Genomic DNA, 12,991 nt, shown 5'->3' on the forward strand with positions numbered 1-12,991 from the left:
GGTGCAACAGGCCCTAAGTCTCTCAGTTGTTTCGGTTTCGTACATACATAACTCGAGCTTCTTTCACTTTCCGGGTTGCCTAAGGATAATGCTGGTTCCACACTACAGGGCGCCATACTGTTGAATAGTATACCTACCCGGTCGTAATCACCAGGTGGAGCGTAGCGAACTTAAATTGTGTGTTTTTATGTAGATAATCTCTGGAATTTCGAGGTGATTTTTGATAATTCATTAAGTCTCAATGTCCCTGATCAATCAGGCTACTTTCATACCAAAAAAGTGCAGGTTCCGTTAAAGCAGACAAAATTACGCGTATCTGCGGACCGTATTTGCGGACCAAACGGACAAGTCAGTTAAAATATTTAATTACCTGCCGGAAGACCTCGAAAGATCTGAGTTTCCCGAATATAAATCTAAACTGTACCAGTTTTGTCTGGAGAGGGCATACTATAGCATTGATGATCACTTTGTAGATAAAAACAAAAATAATTGACATTATGTAGGTAAGCTAATGGGCTGATAAACAAACAATTAATATAGTTATATCTAATTAAAATTGAGAATCCAATAGTTAAGTAATGCAATAATTATTTATAGCTAGACGTAATTGACATGCAATTTTAACTATTTCAATATTATTATTATTCATTTAATATGTAGCTAATTAAGCGAGTATTGATTGGATCGTAATGTAACTAAGTGAAAGTAGGTACCTAGCTAATTTAAAAAATATTGTATGCCAAAAACTGGCTGGTTGCGCTGATTCGATTATAAAATACCTAATTGTAACAACTATCTGTGATGTACCCACAATCTACAATAATAAAATAATTGATTTTTTTTAATGCCCCCAGCGTCATGGGAACCCTGCCATAGGAAGATATTTTGGATACTCCTAGATTTGCTTTTTATATTTTTTTATTCACATCTCTTTTTACATTTTCAGTTAAGTTAGGTTAATTCTTTTTGATTTTTGCTGTTTAATATTATTATATGTGTGTTGATTGTAAATCCCTTGTAATAATAAGTACTTAACTCTATCTGTTACCTTTTCCCGCTTGGACGGCTGAACCGATTTTGGCGAAATTCGGTATAGGTATAGTTAGAGTCCCGAGGAAGGTCATAGGCTACTTTTTATCCCGTAAAAATGCATAGAACTCGAGGTATCCCCGCGACTAGTGAATTCTACGCAAACGGAGTCGCCGGCAACAACTAGTAATAAATAAAGCAAAGCTCAGGATAGACTCATAAATAAAGGGCAACTCGGAAAATTACGTTCTGACGAAAATTCGTTTTTAGTGTACCCAGGTCACTAGGTTAATTTCGACCCGTAATTTTAAGTTTCTAATTATAATTCTAGTTCGGGACTGGATTATAAATAATGAATGCTCGTTACCATCGACGCAGAGTTTGCCTGTTTGTAAACTATGTAGAATTATTTACCTGGCTGTATGTATGTCCATTTCTTTGGTCCTCGCTGCAGCCTAACCGGCTGGACGGATTTTAACATATGAGGTGTCATTGGATTCGTCATAACTGTCGGACTACACTTATAATATTTCATTCAATATGGCGACCGCGAAAAAAAATATGGCGGAGGAATGAAAAAAAATATTTGTAACAATATGGATATCAAATGAAAGCGAATAAAAAGCCCATTCTTTATATGCTTTTAATGTACTATTTTCACAGAAATATCAAAAAAGCATAAAATAAAACATTAAAAAAACTGTTTGCCTTAAAAACTAAAAGGACGAAAATAAGTCTAGTCGTCTAGAACTCTGTTAAGTAGCTAATTTAAAGTTCAAAAGTCGGGACCCATTTAAAACGTGACAGCTCAAAAATTCTTAATAGCTTATCATGAAATATATCTAAATATTATTAGTTTGAGTGTTAATCCAGAGAGATTTTGTTTATACGTATGTGTTTACGATACTACAGATTACGTTATACCGAAGTATAACAAATAATGATCAAGTTATGGACATAGTAAGAAGTAAGTAAATAGTAAAAATTATATGAGGACGCTACCTTCTTCCAAACACGCCTTAAAACATATTCTGAAGTAACATCCCCTTCGCCTTCGCCTTTGTACATCATATTAGCCTGTGTTCTGTTATTTTCATGTGTTTTTATGTACAATAAAGAGTTATACAATACAAGAATTTAAGTACAACAACAAACGATCCTACCTATAGTAGTTCAAACAATATTAAAATTTGATGAATTAATGATCTGCAAAATTTATTTACTTAATTAGTTTGTACTCGTAATGTAACGTAGTTAAAAGTGAAGCTTTAGTAATAAGATTAGCCACGTTTATTTATTACAGGATTTAAAGCAAAAGTGATTGTAATTTTTAACAGACTTCAAAAAAGGAGTTGCAACTTTTATTATGTTTATTACCTAAGAACTCCGGCATTTATGAACCAATTTAAAAAATGTTCTTTTCGTTCGTGAATGCTTTCAATTAGGTCCCATAAGCACCAAATCAGGATCTGATGATTGGATATTGGATCCTAAGGAAATCGAGGAAACTCTTAAAATATTGTAGGAACGCCTATGGTAATTTAGATATATATCGGAGTAACTCGTGCATTTGCTCTTGAAAATCATCATTTGGTGAAGTGGAACTGATGATGAAGACCAAATTTGACCAATGGAACGACTACTCAATAACAAGTACTTCACGGATTGAATTTCAATTACTTTAACGCAGTTGCTGAGCAATTTAAGCTCATCGTAATTCAAAATGGTGAAATCGAACGGGTGATGAAGCACCATTACTCCTCAATAATGAACGTCTCTTCATCGGAAAAAGCAATTTTTCACTAAAAAGCGTGAAAAATAGAACCGATTACAAAAAACCATGAAAATAATTTTCTACCAGTCTAAAGTCGGTGCTTCAGCACGAGCCAGCAGGAGTGATTGAAGCCCAATATACTCGTATAGTTGTAGGTGAGGTAGACGATTATAGGTCCACTCCTGCTGGCTCGTGCTGAGGCACCGATTTCAGACTGGTAGAAAAATATTTTGATGGTTTTTTGTAGTCGGTTCTATTTTTTGTTATATAATTTTTAGTCCGTGGTTTTTCCTGATACACGCTGTTCAACGATTTTCTCAGAATACCGGCTTTAGAACTGAGTTAGTACACTTATTAGATTAAGTTTTTTCGGCGGGAAATCCGCTTTCATTGATTTTTTACTGTAGGTACCTATAAGTCTGTATTAACTTTAGAATTACTGGCAGGCCAAAAAACGCTGAAGTGATTCTATCTAACTGGATCTGAGGAAGAAGGAAAAGCTTACTAGGAAAGATCACAGGCGTTGTAATAAATAGAGGAAAATTTCAGAGAACGTCAAGACCCACAATCAACTGTAGTGCCAACGGAAGTAAGATGTGAGAATACAAACTCTTGAATTGTTTTGTTCTAAAGCCTACTACTTTATTTATATGCCAAGAAGTCTCTCATCTATTACATTATAGTCATATAATATGGGATTCATCAAAAGCAGAGTGTAGATGTTAGTTCTTAAAAAGCTTTAGCAACGAGCATACAATTCCTTGGCGTTGCAAGCGTCTATAGGATACGGTAACTGCTTGCCATCAGGATACGGTTACAATACTCGATCGCGTTCGCTTAAAATCTCAGTATGCAAACACGACAGCGTAGCGGAACGTTTGTTGTGTTTCCATACAAATTGAGATTTTAACGCGAACGCGATCGAGACGTTTTTTTAACGAAAACTTACACTAAGGCACTGGCAGACCATAGTTTTTGCCGTATAAATCTTTAAAAATATGATAAAAGATTTTTGGTACAAGGACAGAGTTGGTTGTTGTGTTGTTGTGCTTTGCCGTTTTTTAATATCAAGAATGACAGGAAAACGGCCAGTATTAAATTAGCTAAATAATACTTCTATTACCGGGTGTGGCCTGTAATATGAGCAAATAATTAAAACATAGATCGTACTCGTCAAACTGAACAATATTAGTTCAGCGACTTTTTTTTAAATAATGGAGTCTTTAGATTTTCCGTTTTTCATACAAATTAAAGAGTGCTATCAATGTACGCCATCCTAGAACACGACTGACGTCGCCTCTCACGCTACAAATATCAAGCATTTTGCTTTACATTTCTTCTTCGAATAAACTTTAAAGTGTAATAAAAATTAAAAAACTAATTATTTTTAAAAGTCGCTAAACTTGTTGTTCAGTTTGACGAGTATGATCTGTGTTTCAATTATTTGCTCATATTACATGCCACACCACATATTGATGTTCGTTCAGCCGTAAAAGATAAATTAATCTCTCGATTTATTATTTACCAGAAGTTAAATTGTTTGTATTTCGGCTGAAACCTGTTACTTTTCTGTGTATTTTAAATATCAAAAGCTTAAACACTGATGTTAAAAAGTTACCAGAGTTAGCGAGAAATAGGAAGTTTTCGAACTGCTAAGAAAATGATACTTTGGCGAAACGGTGATTAGTTAAAAGATTTAAGAATACCTATGTGTAAATATATATAAGTACACGTACGAGGTACAGTTTATTAACGAATTCCTTCATGGAATCCAAATAAAGTCATTTATAAAAACTTAATTCTAGTGTGAAAGAATTAAAGACTGGACTATTATTAGAATGCTTTATATTTTAGAGATTTTTATTAATAATTTTATACCTATCCGTACCTACTAATATCTTAAACCGCCAAATCGATTTAGATGAATTTTAGTGTTTTTTTTTCTGTGGTAACTTTTTATATATATATATTTTTATTGTTATGAAACCTGTTTTTTCGGTGTTTTTATTAGATCTGAATTTGATGGTTATTGGAGAGTAGGTACGGGACCCTTCGTTAAGGAATCCGACCATATTTACATTATTAGACTTATTTATGATAAAAAAAAAAACTATTTTTTTTTTGTTTATTCTGGATGTAATTAAATAATATTGTAGATCTGCTTTGAAAAAATTATACCTAAACAGTTTAGTTTCTAGTCAAATTATTTTCAACAGTGTTTTTTCCGAACCGGTGCTACATTTATCGACATTCTTAAGTGCTTGTTACAGCTTAATGAATTCAATAAAGATATTTTGACTCCGATTTTGACAATAAAATTGTAGTAGACTTCTAGGTCTTGATTATGGTGATTTAATTACCTAATGTTGAAAACGTCACTTAGTAAAAAGTGTTCAATTTAAAATCTTATCTTACCCCGGAAGAATATAAACAATAATATTTTCTCTATTAGAATAACTATTTCCATCCGCGGGGAAATTATGGGGGTTGACCTATTATCATTCTTATCAAGCTATGAATTTCAATACTCATATTTTTAAAAATTATCCTTTCTAATTCTCAGCGTAAAGTTGTTTAACGTTCTATTAGCGATAAATAAAGTCTACTCGTATGGTCACTTGCTGGAAAATATAAATCTAGATAATTAAGCTAAAAAAGTTAAACTAGGTTTAAAGACAAAATCCACTTTTTGTACTGGCCATTAATATTTATATCCTTCGAATTAATATAAACTTAAAAAATTAAACAACAATTTACAATTATAATTCAAAAATGGTCTAACTAATAAATATTTTTTTTAATAATTGTTACTTAGTTTTGTTTATTTTTTGGTAATCATAAATGGTACAGGTTCTAGAATTTCATTGTTTTTATTATCTGTGGAAACTTTTTTGACATAACAAGCTTTACTCTTAACCCTCAAAATCGTAAAAAAAAACACATTTCTTCTTAAACTAATCAACTCGTTTAAAACATCCACAGACCAGTCAAACTCAAAAGCAATCTCGACAAAAATCTACTTACAGAAATCCAGTGGCAAACTATTCACGTGTACTTAAGGTGGCGATCAGCACATGTTCTTGGGCGCTGCAAGTGTTGAATGCGCTTGGGCGGGCGGCGAGCGAGCTTATAAGCTCTCCATAGAGCTTCGAGCGGGGAGAGGCGGCGTGGGTGCCGTGACGCTGGGCGGTATACTGTAGGTATCTGCCGAGGTGCGTGACACGCAGTCATTTGTTTATCGCGGTTTATTATTTGTATGCGAAAGAATTGTGGTCAATAAGTTTTGTATGTAAACACTTATCAGGTGATTCGCTTGCTCGCTTTTCCCCTCTTATAAAAAAGAGTTTAAAATCAGAAATAGTGGAAGTGACAATACGATGCTTTAAAAATTATAAGATATAAACTCATACAATAAACTAATATAAATTTCATATAAGGCTCTCGGTAGGGAACTTTTATAAAGAGTAAAATTAACTAACTTATTTATTTATCAATAAAAAATACAGCATTACAGTAATAAAACCAGTGCGCTTACAGCTCAAATACATACAAAAACACACAAAAAACCGGCCAAGAGCGTGTCGGATAGAGTTTTGGTAACAAAAAAGTAAATTTCCATACAAACCAATTGGGACATTTTGGAAGACTATGTTATTTAGACTCAGTATCGTTCACTCTACATACCTGCAAATTTCTATCCAAATCGGAGTCGCAAATCAAATGTACAAACTTTTTTATAAATTATCACCTATTGCTCGCAGGACTGATGGCCGATGGGGTCAAAAGGTTCTCGAATAGCGCCCGCAGACCCGGAGACGAGCAGTCGGTAGGCCTCCAACAAGATGGAGCGACGACCAGAAGCCGTATTGGCTAACGTTTCTGATGCTCGCGATCGCAATCAAATGACAGATTTCGCACACAAAAAATACGGCCTCTGGTTAAGAGAATTTCTGTGCTATAGGTACTTTTCGTACCGCCCAAATCTTGAAAAGCCTACAGCTATCTCTATATAAGTTACGGACGTCGTTACGGAAGGCATGGGGGGGACGGCTGCGAGCGCTTATGTCACGAGCGATAAAGACCATCCCAAACAAATACCTAACAGCAGGGCAGGGAAACTTCTCTTAAGATCGAGGAATCGCGGTGGATGCGGAAAGCACAAGACCATTCTGAGTGGAGAGCCTTGGGGGAGGCCTATGTCCAGCAGTGGACGTCTTTCGGCTGACATTATGATGATGATAATAAATTGAAATTATCGACCAAATTTTTATAAGATCCAATTATCCAATTAAATTGGTACCAGCTTTATTTGTTAAAAAGTTATTTCAATCAAAATTTTGGCCACGTTACTTTCCTAATACTAACATTCATTGAATCATCAATCTGACACTAAAATAGATGTTATAATTTAAGGCATTGGTAGAATATACGCCAGTTCTAAAGTTTATTCAGTCCCATATTCCCGCCCTACGCTCGCAGGCCAGTCGCGGCTCAGATTTACGGTTAGACAGAGACGACTATGTTATGTCTATGTCGTGCTGTCTCTGTCGTCTCATTCACGCCTTAAACTCTAATATAAATCTTTGAACAGTTTTTCACAAACTTTGTTGAAGTTTTGTAGTGATGTTATAAATGTATGATTTTATGAATACAAAATATCACTAGTAGTATTCAGAATGTTTCAGTTAGTGACTGGGTAAGTTCAACTGAGTACAATCGATTGACAAGAGCTGGCATGAATGAAATGAACGAGTGAATGATAATGTCTATAATGCACCACAAAGTTACTGAGTAGCAGATTGATTCAATTAAGTTAAAATCGTGTTAAAAATTTCCCGAAGAGATGTTCAAAGAGTAGCTTGTCCGAAGCTATTGTCATCTTGAATGAAAATTTACGGTAAAATCTTAGTGAGGATGTTAATTTGGACTTGCTCATTCACTACTATGGGTCTTATTCTGTCTTTGGGATGGTAGCTCTCAAACGGAGGGTCATATTTCGATGCAGGTTTTATTTATGTGAAAGCGAGTTTCGTTGCGGTGATTCTTAACTAAATGTTATTAAAATCAGTCCAGCCGTTTTTTAGATATTGAACTTTGAAATTTCAGTCATTGGTTTATTTATAGGTTATTTTGAAGTTTAATAATGTAAAAAAAATCCCACAAAAAGTTAATTTTAAACGCTCTTTGGACTTTACTTTAGCTTCTATTTAGCTCCATACCTGTGGTCATGAAAATGTAGCTCAATACAGCTTGATGACTCGTCATATCGTGTTAATAACTACAATCAGTTGATTGGGTTGTTGGCTCAGGTTTATTAGCCCGCAGCAGGATTTAATCACAGTACAGCCTTTATGAGCTATGATAACGTATCGTATGCACTTTGTTTACTGAACGACTGTTTAGGAAGCGTGGACCAGAAATTATCTTAGATTTTTAGAGAAAATTAAGATCTGGTACACCTTGAAGAGGTAAAAAATCGAATTCTGAGGCAACGCTATCAAAGGATACAGTCATTAAAAGTTGTGTATGTACAACTAGCCTTAACCGAAAAACCTTTAAGGTATTTCCGGTTGTCCTAGAAACTTGAAATTTAGCATGACGGTAGTTCTTATAGCACACAAGATAAGAAAAGTCTGAAAATCTTAATTTTGTGTGTATGTCTGTCTATGTCAGTAAATATCTAAAACTAGCAGTTACCGCGACTTCGTCCGTATGGAATTCGGTTATCGCTATCCCGCGGGAACTATTATGTAATTTATCGGGATAAAAAACCATCCTATGTCCTTCCCCGGGACTCAAACTTACGAAATCAGTTCACTGATTTAGACGTGATGAAGTGACAAACAACAGACTTACAAACTTTCGCATTCGAAATATTAGCGGGATGGGATGATGATAAAATGAATTAAAATAAAATACGAGTTAAATAAATAAATAAATGATACCCCTTTCCAACCTGTCGAGTTTGAAAAGGACAACGATAATAGACCTTGAGAAACTCATGACAATAAGGTTCAAATTTAATTATAGTTATCCCTCACGATCGTAACATTGGCTATTTGTATGGAACTCTCGGTGCGCGCATTTGAGTCTCACTTAGCTGTTTTTTTTCTACAAAGGCAATGATCGCAGCCACTTCATACTGCATGTTATCGCATATATTATTATCATCAGATTAAGTACTTGTTGTCGGATTCATGAGGCAACCACTCATCGCCACGAAAACAATTTACGCAATCAAAATAGGGTTCTAATAGATATTATAATCCATTAGAGGAAGCTTATTTCCATTAGGGCATTAAATTGCTTTCTGCCAAGTTTCTTGCGGCGCGTTCTTCTTAGCAATGATGGTATTTCCGAAAGCGCTGTTAGTTGGAAAAAAGTTGGAAAGCCCCCGACTTTATCACTTCAAAGTTCAATATCTCAAAAACGGCTGAACAGATTTTGATGAAACATGTCTAAGAAATAAAAACGCATTCAAACCGGTCCACCCGTTTAAGAGCTACGGTGCTATGGACAGACACATGGACTGACAGACAGACAGACACACATAGCGGTCAAACTTATAACACCCCTCTTTTTGCGTCGGGGATTAAAAATAAAGAAAAAACACAATTGACAACCGTTCAGATACCTACACGTAGGTACAAAGGCGAACTTATGCCTGTAAAGGATCTCTAACGTTTCATCATTTTTTCATCGTTTGTCAATTGTGTATGTTCCGTTATTTTTATACAATAATGTTTTTTTTTATTTTTTTTTTATACAGTATAGGCTTGCGTTTGGCCACAATCACGCCTGATGGAAAGCGAGGATGAGGCCTACGATGGAGCACGCTTGCTTAGTAAATGCTCATTCACCCTGGACTTGAAAGCGGCCAAATTGTAGTGTTTAGGAAACACATAGGTACAAGGTTTTATGAATAAAGAGAAAAATATTTTAAGTGTGTTTACTCATAGGTTCTCCTGTAATACCGTTCCAATAAAACCTTTGTTTGATTAATACCCCTTGATTAAAGCCCCATGTTTGGAGCCTTTTGCTGATCCCATAGTCAAGGATAGAATATTAAAACAGGGTATCAAGTTGTCAGATACCGTGATTATCAAAGTGGGTTACAGGAAAGCCAAAAACGAGAACGTCGTCAGCAATAAATATTAAGAGCAAATTATTTATAGAAAAAAATCATCAACATAATCATCATTAATCGAAAGACGGCCACTGTTGATTAAAGGAGTCCTTCTTAGAACGTCACTTTGAACGACAACTTACCACCTGCATTCACCATTTACCCGCAACTTTTGTCGTCTTTCCACAGTATCTGCCTCAAGAATCTATTCCTGGACTTCGTAAAAATTCCCGTGGAAATTTACATAAGCTACTTCGTAACTGTAAATTAAATTTATTCAATATTACATCAAACCTCCTTTATCAGATAAATCCGCACATGGCCCTTTATTTATTCGTTTCTGTGTATTCACACCAAAATTCATGTATCTACTCTGCAGTTTCCCGATTTGGAAATTTCCGTCCATTCTCTCGTCCATTGACAATTCTTTCCAGACCACTCTATCCAAAATTCTTCGATACATTTTCGTGAACTCAAGCGGTTCTCCCCATTCGATTTGGTGGCTTGGGTGTTCGCTCATCGTCCACTGTGGCATTACCTGGTTTCCTGTCTTCCGCCTACAGCTCGCTGTCTCTCGCCGGTATCATTTTAAATAAATAACTCACAGATACCCGACGTTCAGTTAGTGAGCCTGGCGGAGGCCGAAAAAGCTTGGTGTGACTCGTGTCCGGGAGCGGATACCCCTACCGTCAAACACATCCAGAGGGCCTGGGACACCCCCCGCCTTAATGCAACCTATGCTCCTGGAAAACTGTCCGGACGATTCAGAACGCGCCCGACTGCTGGCTGTTTCTGCTCTCTACTAAACGCCTTGCCGTCGAGGAACATCGGCACTATTCTGGACCCAAATTCTTTGCGGATACCAATTTCCGTAAGACTTGGGGCCAGAATATGCATTCCTCACTTATGCGTTTGTAGCAAAAAGGTGGAGCAACTGTGACGACATGGTCTTTCTTGTGTTAGGAGGGCCGGCCGTATGTTCCGTCATAGCACCATCAATGACTTAGTACGTCAGTTGCTTGCCACTGGTTCAGTACCTTCGGCTTTAAAGCCAGCCGACATGGCAAGGGACGATGGCAAGCCAGACGGCAGGTGACGCGGCGATGTGACTTCCAGGTGGTAGGACCTTGCGCAAGGTCCGCCCGGATTGCTACAACCATCTTGCTTGCTAATCCTGCCGTGAAGCAGCAGTGCTTGCACTGTTGTGTTTCGGCATGGAGAGTAAGACAGCCGGTGAAATCTTATGCTCTAGGTTGGCAAACGTTATTCGCCGAAACATTAGTAAACCTTTTAGACGGGGTATTCTTTTTATAATTTTCATTGTTATAGTTAACTAGAGTTTACTCGCGGCTTCGCACGCGTAAACTATTCGATCTGGTAGTTACAATTGAAATCCCGTGATTTTACATAAATCTCGTGGAAAATCCCAAAATTTATATCGTAATCTTCATTGAGGTGTTGTGTTAAGAACAACTATCCCGTGGGAATATCGAGATAAAAAGTAGCCTATGTGTTATTCCAGATGTCCAGCTACCTACGTACCAAATTACATCCAAATCCGTCTAGCCATTTTAGCGTGAAGGAGGAACAAACATACACACACACACAAATTTTCGCATTTACAATATAATAAAGTAAACTTTCGCATTTATAATTATAATATAATAAGTAAAAGCCGTGGTGGCCTAGTGGTTTGACCTATCGCCTCTCAAGCCTCTAGGTTGGCAACGCGTCTGCAATACCCTGGTGTTGCAGATGTTTATGGGTGGTGGTGATCTCTTACCATCAGGAGACCCATTGCTCGTTTGCCATCCAGTCGTATAATAAAAAAAAAAATAATAAAAAAGCAGAGGGTCGTGGGTTCAAACCCCGGCTCGTACCTCTGAGTTTTTCGAAATTCATGTGCGGAATTACATTTGAAATTTACCACGAGCTATGCGGTGAAGGAAAACATCGTGAGGAAACCTGCACCCGAAAACGCCGATGGGCGTCTAATTTACCTTTCCCTGGATGCCGCTGACGCCGATGGGCGTCTGTTCTGCAGAAGCGTCGGCATCGCAGCGAAGTATGTAATCTGGCGCGCGGCAATGAATGGGTTAAAGAGCTTTACAGACTGCAATGCAGAATAATGAATAGATTTATTTTTCCCAGAATGGCAACATTGGTATAGATCGCTCGTTTTGGCTCGAAATTCGAACTTGTGATTTTATTATGCTTAATATACAAAATGTATACACCCAATGTCATATTTTCTCAAGTTTTTCGCGATTCCCAAGGTCAAAGAATCGAATTGCTTTAAAATTCCAGAGAAATAATGCGTTGTTTGGGAGAAACGTGTCAAAATGATGTTGTAGAGCGCCGTCCTGCTCTGTCTTGTTTTTTTTCCCCTTCTGGCCATTCACTTTTATATTATAGATTAAGATATCTTAGGTTAGTTCTTTTTTATGTATGTAAACTCATAATTGTACAAAATAACGTAATAATAATGTTGTAATTTATTAAAACAATAAAACCTTAAAACATTATATTTTTTTCGAGCAGTTTAATCAATATCGGGCTTCGTGACATATACATATATTCATATTTCTACTCAATATTCTGCAGCGTGTAACGAAAACGCTATACTTGTACAGAAATATACTTAGTTCCCGTACCGTTTTACTAGAAGATTTTGCCTTAGCCGGCAAAATAGAAGAATCTAGAAAAGTCTAAGGGTGCCAAAAATGTACTTATCACTGTTACTGTTCCGTATTTGTCACATAGTAGTGGTACAAAGGTGGACCATTACAGGACGGCGGGCCTGCTGCGCGGGGACAGACGGTATTTCATTGTAAGGTGACTAGTTCAGTTCGAGCAGTACGACGTAGCATCTACGTTTATAACCGAAATTTATCAAAAATCAAAATCAAAAATCAAAATCATTTATTCAGTAAATAGGCCGCAATGGGCACTTTTACACGTCATTTTTTAAAACTACCAGCGCTTTCGGAAAGACCATCATTGCCAAGAAGAATGCGCCGCAAGAAACTTGGCAGAAAGTCATTTTTTCAACATAAAATAAT

Source organism: Choristoneura fumiferana, chromosome 13 (assembly GCF_025370935.1).
Source record: "Choristoneura fumiferana chromosome 13, NRCan_CFum_1, whole genome shotgun sequence".
Taxonomy (NCBI): domain Eukaryota; kingdom Metazoa; phylum Arthropoda; class Insecta; order Lepidoptera; family Tortricidae; genus Choristoneura; species Choristoneura fumiferana.